Below are 9405 nucleotides of genomic sequence, written 5' to 3' on the forward strand. Positions count from 1 at the left end.
ATTGAATAGTTACTATGTGCCAGGTTCTCCACTGGGCACTGTGTATATTTCAGAAGGCTGGAGGTCGCTGAAGTCACACCGTTCTCAGCATGTGTGGAAAAATACATTAATAATCAATTATAACTTTCTTCCCCCTTACTATTCATTCTTCCCATGTAGTAATGACAACAGCCCCTTCCAGCATCTTCTGTCCTTTGTGGGACTTCGGAAAGTTGGGAGGGCGAGGGAACAAGATTGGAATAACAGGCTAGTAATGCCTCCTGTACCCTGCAAACACAGTGCAAACGCTATAGCTGCTTCCAGCATGACAGTGCAGGGCGAGGTACTCACTTCCATTGTCTTGCTGGTGTATGTAAGAGGGAAAGAGGTCAACGTGTAGAAATAGACCTTGGGTGTCCTTTTTGAGCATGCGGAAGCCCATTCTCACCCTGCATATACACCCAAGATAAGTGAGGACCATTGTTATTTTGTTGTGTTTTGATTTTGTGGGAGAATCCATTTTCTAAGCTGATCTTGGGAGGAAGGACCCCCCCCCCCCCATTTCAGAGAGATGGTGATGTACCTGCGGGGTAGAGTCAAAACAAGTGAGTCTTCACACTTCTGCTCCCACACACTGGAAGACCCTTCCCTACAGCCTTGTGGCCACCTGGGTCAACCCTCCATGCTCTCTGCAGGTGTCCCCTCTCAGGCAGGCCTTTCCTTATTACTCCACAAGTCAAGGTCCCTATTCCCTGTCTCTTAATCTAGCTCAACAATACCTCTTGCTTTTTAATTAGTTTATTCTCTTATTGTCTTCTTTCCCCCAACACTCATAGAAGGTAATCTTCAGAAGGTCTGAGATTCTATTTACCTTTCCAGATCTCCTGTGTTTGTTCACACTTTCACACTCTGCAGAACACTTCTGTAAATAGGTGTGTAGCCTCTCTGGGCCTACTTCCTCAGCTACAAAATGAACAGAAGGTAAAAGCTCACTTTGTCGTGAAAATCGAGAGTTGGTGCCCGTGAATGTGCTTTGAACCTCATCTGCTAAGGTGTGCTGCCACCCTTGGGGATGCAGATTTCATTTCTTACTTAAACCATCAAATTATTAATTCATTCAACACATAGTGGCCATGTGGTCCAAGACAGGTGCTATTCTGAAATCTGAGAGTACGTGCATAAGAAGTGTAATGATCAAATGTAATGATTAACGTAATTAGCATTTCTATCACCTCAAATGTTTATCCCTTCTTTGTGGTGGGAACGCTAAAAATCCTCTTTTCTGGCTATTTTGGAATATACAGGAAATTGCTAATGGGATCCTGCTACTGTGCTGTGGGCAGGAGAACTTCTTTCCTATTGAACTGAATTTTGCTAACTATTATCAACTTGATAACTATTATCTTTTCTCTTTTTATAGCTTCTCTCTCTTGGCCTTCCTAGCTGCTGACCTCTGACACGTCTCTTTTATATGATCAATATGTTTATTCTCCACACACCACCGAGATCATGTAGCACTCAACTTTATGAGCCTGGCTTATTTCTCTTATCACTACGTCCCCCAGTGTCACCCATCATTCATGCAGCCACATATGACAGGATTTTTTTAATGACTGAATGGTATTCCATTGAGTATACACACTACATTTTCATTATTCCCATCTGTTGATAGACATTCTATAACTTGACTGTTGTCAATATTGCTTCAATTGGCACGGAAGTATAGATATTTTATTGACATGCTGAGTTCATTTCCTTTGGATATATTCCCAGTGGTGGGATTATGGAATCATATGGTTGCCCTATTTTTAACGGTCTGAGGAAACCCTGTGCTGTTTTCCATAGTGGCTGTACTGATTTGCACTCTCATGGCTAGTGTGCCAAGGTTCTTTCTCTGCTTCCTTGTCAGCATTTGTTACATTTTTGTCTTCATGATGACAACTATCCTAACTAGATTCCCTGCTATTTTGTTCCCAAATCTAAAGACTCCTTCTGTGTTATACTGCCAAGCAGGGAGGCTCAGCTCAGAGTCCCCAAGTCCCTACTCTGTACTCTCAAAGCTGTGTTCTCAGACACGGCCTTTGTGTCCTGCTGTCCCTCTCAGAGGAAAGAGACTGTCAACAGCACCAGATCCCATCACCGCTCTCTTTGCAGAGGCCTACAAACGTCTACATTTGATGAAAAGGATCTTTTGTGCATCTCTAGAAGGAGAACGTTTACTGCCTGTGACCGGCTCACCTTGTCTGTTCCTCTTTCAGCTACTCTGGGACTGAAGTGACCACGCTTTTTGCTTCAAAACCCTAGGAGGTCCCTTGTCTTCCTCACCTAATGATGTGTTACAGAAAACAAGCTTCCTTTACTTGCAGAAAGTGTGACGGGAACATGAATATTAATAACTCCCACGGGTTCTCTGCAAACATCCATCAGCGCAGCTTAGAAGGCTTGTTCTGACTTGCTTGGCATGGGGGTAACTGCTCAGCAGAACAATAATACAGCATTCATGAAGCCAGCTTAGGCGGAGCTCTGCCTGGGGCTTTGAACTTCAGTGCTCCTGCAGGGCTGAGGTAGGAATGTGCTTTTCTTCCACCTGGGTGGAAACAGGGAGATGCTTAACTTTCAGATTAAGACAGCAGAGGGCCTGGGAGATGTGCAAGGATTAGACCCCAAGAGGAGAAACAGTATCCCCAGTCAATGGGAAGGCTGGAAGTAGACTCTGAAAACTTTGGGGCAAAGGGCATGAAGACCATGCTGCTTTTGCCCTTTATTCAGAGTGTCCTCACTGACATCAGCTCTTGATTTTCTCCTAGCCATCTCCCATCAAATGGCATTTACTGCTTGCTGGTCTCAGGATATCACAGTGTTGACCCAGGCTGTGATAGAGATTGGAACCTCACAGGATGCTCAGCAGAGCTATTATAAAATTGTTTCTCTCTCTCTCTCTCTCTCTCTCTCTCTCTCTCTCTCTCTCTCTCTCTCTCTGTGTGTGTGTGTGTGTGCATGGGTGTACCTCAGAAGGCATCAGATTCCCCTAGAAGGTGGAGTTATAGGTGGTTGGCAGCCATTTGATGTGGGTACTGGGATCTGAATGCTGGTCCTCTGGAAAAACAGCACATTCTTGTAATCACCAAGCAATCTCTCCAGCCCCCCGCAGAGCTGTTTGAGCAGATGCTCCTGGGGCTGAAGAGCATCACTGATAGGGCTGCAGAATAGAACAAATACCCAGGATGGAGAACTCTGTATCTTGGGTTATTTTGCTGTGGTCTTCTGGGGACTGAGATCTCATTTGATTTTCACCTTCCTAGCTGAAAAGTCACAGTTGAAACCTACTTTAGCAGACAACATGCCATGTATATTTTTTTTTCTTTAAGATTAAAAAAATATTCATACCTGTAGCTCACAAGAAAATAAAACAACAACAACAACAACAACAACAAAAATCTTTTGGATTTTTCTGGAGAAAAATGAGCAGTTAGGCATCGCATTGTGATCGAGGTAGCAGTCAGTTCTGCAGCTACATCTTAGGCCACTCATTAAAGCTACAGTAGGTAATGAAAATGCTCATTTTCTCGGGCAGCTTCATGCAAAACTCCTCTGCCATGCAATTAGTGGTGGTGGGGAAATCTTTACCATTCGTTTTAGCTGTCAACTTCTCTTATACTGTAGTTGGAACTCCCAAGTCTTGCAGTCGACCAGGCCATGCAGATAATGCTGCTGAAATCTTCATGGTTTTCTCCCTGGAAGACTCTATTTCCCATGGAGCAGCAGAATCTAACGGAAGATGCTCCAGCCAGTTCTGCATGGTGAGCTTTGGCACGCAAAGTTGCTAGCTGTGTGATTCCTCTCCCCTTTAAGCTTCAGTTTTCCCATCTGTAAAATGAAAATTAAAAACAATAATTCATCTTTCCACCATAAGGGATCATCCTGGGGGAGGTTATAAAGCCCTTTATGAGAACTTCTTTTAAAGACACTGCGTGCATGGCTAAGGGTTGGTGTTTTATTTGAGTATTGTATGGTGATAGTCAAACTTTTTCTAAGGGCATCCAAAATATTGTTTGAAAAGCATTCTCTGTAAATAGCCTCTTAAGTTACTGGTTACAGAGCATGCGCAATAGGAAAGTATCAGAGCTCTTTCTAGTCAAAAAAGAAAAACAACTGACAGTACTGATTTTAAAAGATAAATTTGGTTGTCTGTTAAACTGCCCCTGCCCCTGTCACCCCTTTCTTCTGCTTTATGAAAGAATTATGACTTTTTTTTCCCCTTAAGAGTCAGCCCAGGCCAGGCGATGGTAGTGCATGACTTTAATCCCAGCACTCGGGAGGCAGAGGCAGGTGGATTTCTGAGTTCGAGGCCAGCCTGGTCTACAAAGTGAGTTCCAGGACAGGTGGGGCTATACAGAGAAACCCTGTCTCGGGGAAAAAAAATAAGAGTCAGCCCTGACTGTGTCTTGCAGGAGAATGAAGCTTTAAATAAAAAACAGGCTTTGGCTGGTCTAAGCCAGTGGTTCCCCACTTTTTAAAAAAAATTAATTATTTTATTTACTGACTTAGGCGCTCCACTTCTAATGCTCATAACAAAGTCATCTTCAGCCACCAGCTGATGAATCCTACTTCTGAAGTTTCTGGTTTCATAGGTGTGCAATGAGTTAAGAGAATATGCATTTCCCGTTGTGTACGTGATGCTGTTTCTCTGAGGACTACTCTTTAAATACCACTTCTCTAAGCCAATCATGGCGATTCCCTTCTCCTTGCCTATTAGGTAGAGACACAACTTTGAGGGCTTATGGGGAAGGGTTTCTCCTGCTTCAGAAGACATGTGGGGTGGGGGTGGAGCACAGATTCAAACAATAAGAACACCTTACCCCAAACATCAAAAGAACCGGGCTTGAGAAGTTCTGTTAGCGTATCCAAGCCACAACTTCACTGTGCAGTCAAACATAAAAGTTACCGACCTGATTACTTCAAGTCTGCTTCCAGTCTAAATCTCAACTCTGGTGGTTCTTCTACAGTTATAGTGTGTCTCAGCTTAGACTAGCCATGTTTAAGCTGCTCAATTGTCATCCGTGGCTCGAGCTGCTGTAGTAGATACCAATGTGTACAGAGTGCACAGTCAAAGTCTTGCATACTTAAAGTCATGGAAGTTTATTGGGGCTATCACGTACTTTCTGGGGAGAACAAATATGTTGCGATATACTCATCTTACCCTTTAAAGAGGCACGTGCTGAGGAATGGAACGTAAAGACTGCCTGGAGCCTTTGTGATTATGAAACAGGAATACGGATTAATTTAAAATTGTGTAGGTCTATGCATCTTTTGCATCCTTTCCCCGAAAACTGCTGTCAAGAGGTTGTGCTTTCTTATCCCCTGGAGGCAAAGGTCAACACAGCCAGTTGGGAAGATTATGAGAAAGAACTTCGATGCTACTCAGAAGGAGGATTCAGATATTGATGGCTGAAGCTTTCATGTAGTCAAAACAAACAACGAAGCATTGCCCTTTGCCTCCTCTAAAACACTCTGATAGTTCCTTTTTCTTTTCTTTTCTTTTCTTTTTTTTTTTTTTAAAGAAAAGTAAAGGGGTTTCAGGTTAAAGAGAAGGTGATCACGCACTAATCAGCTTTAGAACAATCTAAACTGACCTTGGTGAGACATGCGGCAGTTTGTAATCCCCAATTCGAAGGCTTCACAGCATCTCATTAGTTCGGAGTTTCAGTACGGATAATTCTGTATCGAGTGAGTAATTAAATGTGACATAGAAGCAGGCGAATGGATTAATGTCATACCCAGGGGTCTCTGTGCGGGGGCCTTTCCTGTCTCTGCCCATGAGAAAAAGTAGTCGAGACGCTTAGCAGAGCTCCCGAGAGGCCAGATGCTGGTGCAAAAGCCAGGCAAGATGGCACAGATTTTTTGGTTCTGACAGTGTGTCAGTTGGTATGGAGATAGGGGCCTTACTGAGAGACCCTTATGGAGGCTGGACCTGTCTAGCAAGCAATAGGGTTTCATTTGAGGTGCCATTAATCCTTCCTGCCAACACTGAGCCTCTGTCCTCAGGGCTCCACACCTAGGTGCTTCTTGTAGTCACAATGAGAGGAAGATAGTCTGTGTTGACTTATGTCAGAGTGGGCATTGGCACCTTACTTCAGAGCCTTCTAGAACATGATTATACCTGGCAGGGCCAGGCTTTGTCTGTGAGCAAGGAAGACAAAAGGAATATTTTCTTTTCAGTGTCAACAAGATACTTATTTTCAGATTTGGAGGCTTGGGTAGTGTCTTAGTCAGGGTTTCTATTCCTGCATAACATCATGACCAAGAAGCAAGTTGGGGAGGAAAGGGTTTATTCGGCTTACATTTACATACTGCTGTTGATCACCAAAGGATGCAGGACTGGAACTCAAACAGGTCAGAAAGCAGGAGCTGATGCAGAAGCCATGGAGGGATGTTCTTTACTGGCTTGCCTCCCCTGGCTTGCTCAGCCTGCTTTCTTATAGAATCCAAGACTACCAGCCCAGAGATGGTCCCACCCACAAGGGGCCTCTCCCCCTTGATCACTAATTGAGGAAATGCCCCACAGCTGGATCTCATGGGGGCATTTCCCCAACTAAAGCTCCTTTCTCTGTGATAACTCCAGCTGTGTCAAGTTGACACAAAGCTAGCCAATACAGGTAGGGACACACAGAGTTTACTGTTTGCAGAAAGGCTCCCACTCAGATTTCCACACACCCGGTGTCTCAGTTAGGGTTTTCATTGCTGTGAAGAGACGCCACATCAAGGCCGGAGTGTGGCAGCGCACATGCAGATGTGGGGCTGGAGGAGCCTAGAGTTCTACATCAAGATCCAAAGGCAGACAGGAGAAGACTGGTTTCCAGGAAGCTAGGAGGAAGGTCTCTCAAAACTCACCCCACAGTGACATACTTCCTCCAACAAAAGGCCACACCTACTCCAACAAGGCCCCACCTCCAAATAGTGTCATTCACTTGGCCACGCCTATTCAAACCACCATGCCTAGAAAGCTACCTTTTGTTTTTAAAAATCTCTCTCCTTTTCTGACTGGAACCATGGAGGCTGTTCCAGAGAAGCAAAAGAAGGTTGCGGTTGTGCCAGAAACCCTTAAGAAAAAGGTTTCTGCTGTGCCAAAAACTCTGAAGAAAAAGGTTTCTGCTGTGCCAGAAACCCTTAAGAAAGAGCGAAGGATTTTTCGCAGAGTTGAAGGAGAAGCACCTGAGGAAGAAGTTTGCCCTGAAGACACTACTACAGGCAAGGAGGAAGCTCATCTATGAGAAGGCAAAGCACTATCACAAGGAGTACAGGCCGATGGCCCGGACTGAGATTCGGATGGCCAGGACGCCAAGGGAAGCTGGGAACTTCTATGTGCCCGCAGAACCAAAATTGGAGTTTGTCATCAGAATCCGAGGTATCAATGGAATAAGCCCAAAGATCCGTAAGGTATTGCAGCTTCTTCATCTTCGACAGATCTTCAATGGTACCTTTGATAAGCTCAGCAAGGCTTCAGTTACCATGCTGTGGATCGTGGAACCATACACTGCATGGGGGCACCCCAACCTGAAGTCAGTAAATGAGCCCACCTACAAGCAAGGGTATGGCAAAATCAACAAGAAGCCGATCGCCTTGACAGGTAATTAATTCCTTGATTGCTTGACCTCTTGGTAAATTTGGCATCGTCTGCATGGAGGATCTTGGTCATGTGATCTATACAGTTGGGAAGCACTTCAAGGAAGCAAATGACTTCCTGTGGCCCTTCGAATTACCTTCCCCACGAGGGGAATGAAGAAAAACACAACTCACTTTGTGGAAAGTGGAGATGCTGGCAACAGGGAGGACCAGTTAAACAGGCTTATTAGACAGATGAACTAAGGTGTCACCCATGGTATGTTTGTAATCTGGTCAGTTAATAAAGAGTCACAGATAGGAAAAAAAAATCTACTAGGTATAGAATCATAAAATATTTTTGGACATAAATTTAATTTCTTGTCATCTCTTAATTGACTCCCGCTATCTCCCCCTCCCTCTCTCTCTCTTTCTTTCCTTCCTTCCTTTTATTTGGAGACAGGGTTTCTCTGTGTAGCCCTGGTTATTCTGGAACTCACTCCGTAGACCTGGCTGGCCTTGAACTCACAGAGCTCCCCCTGCCTCTGCCTCCCGAGTGCTGGGATTAAAGGCGAGCACCAGCATCAGTCAACATTTCTTGAGCCTCAGCTCTGCAGGAGGAATTCAGAACCCAGAGCGTGGAGGAAGGAAGATGTGTCTTTTTCCTTTCAGGAACTGGTGAAAAGACAGCAGCCGACAAGTGTCACATGGGCAGAGAGCCGAGGAAGCTGCGTTGGGAGCGAGAAGAAAGGTTTAGTGTGGTTGGAGAAATCAAATTGCTCTTTTGAAGTGAGTTGGAAGGGAAATCTGGAGCCACGCAGTCCTGCATCATGCCTTTTCTTCTTCTATAACTGAATTATTTCAGCACAATGCAAGGCATCACAGCTACAGAGATAAAGCAGGCGTGGTCCTTGTGTCTGGACTATACAAACTCACTGTAGACTAATACGAAACTTATTCTTCCCTAAAGATGTGGCTCGTAGCTCATTCATCACTCATTAAACAAACATTTAGTGAGCACCTGCTATAGGATGATTGGGGTATTGATGGGGAGAAAGACAGATAAAGTCTTGTTGTTCTAAAGTTTATGGTCTAGAGGGGTAGGAGACAATAGGTGTAGTTTTACGAGTGTGGTAAGAGCTATGAAAAGGGATCAAGGGGATACTAAGGGGAGGGGTATTGCCAGATGTGCAGACTGCTGTAGGGGAGAAGATCCATCCCTTCAGAAGTGATGGTTAAGCTAATACTTGAATGTAAGAACCCTGGAGGTCAGGGGGCCTGGTAAGGAGAGACAAGAATATTCCTGCTGGAATGAAGAGACTGTGGAAGGGTCCCAAGCAGTTGGTACATTTACTTTGGGAAATGTCTATGAAATCTGCAGGAGAGATGGAAATGAACCCAAGGGGCCAGGCCTTTGATGAGCTGGATATTAACATGTGACCCCTGGACGTGATATCAAACAAATCAAAGATAAAGGAAATGTCTTTCCCATTGCTAGGTGCGGGAGAGGAGGCCTTTTTCTTGCCCAGTGCAGATAAGGTGTGAAGATGGAGGTGATATCTCAGCTCAGGACTAACAGATGCTCTGCTCCAGCAGTCCCAGGGGATCAGGAAAGTTCCACCAGACTGTGGGCAACTGAAGGGTAGGAACCTGTAGGCATAGTGTTTTTGTGTCCTGTGTAAATGTTATCCTTGTGTTATTCAAATGCTGACTTCTCTGCTCTCATATCTTGTTTCAATCTGAACATAACATTGTAATGCTTGTGTCAAGAACTCCCTGTCTCAAGTATGTGTAAACAATCCTTACCATATAGTCAATCTCTGGCTT

General features: G+C 44.6%; 1 pseudogene; it reads left to right on the plus strand.

The window, feature by feature from the left end:
* Positions 1-7028: 7028 nt before the first annotated feature.
* LOC110322630 lies at positions 7029-7881 on the plus strand (annotated as a pseudogene).
* Positions 7882-9405: the final 1524 nt, after the last annotated feature.

Source organism: Mus pahari, chromosome 5, assembly GCF_900095145.1.
Source record: "Mus pahari chromosome 5, PAHARI_EIJ_v1.1, whole genome shotgun sequence".
NCBI lineage: Eukaryota > Metazoa > Chordata > Mammalia > Rodentia > Muridae > Mus > Mus pahari.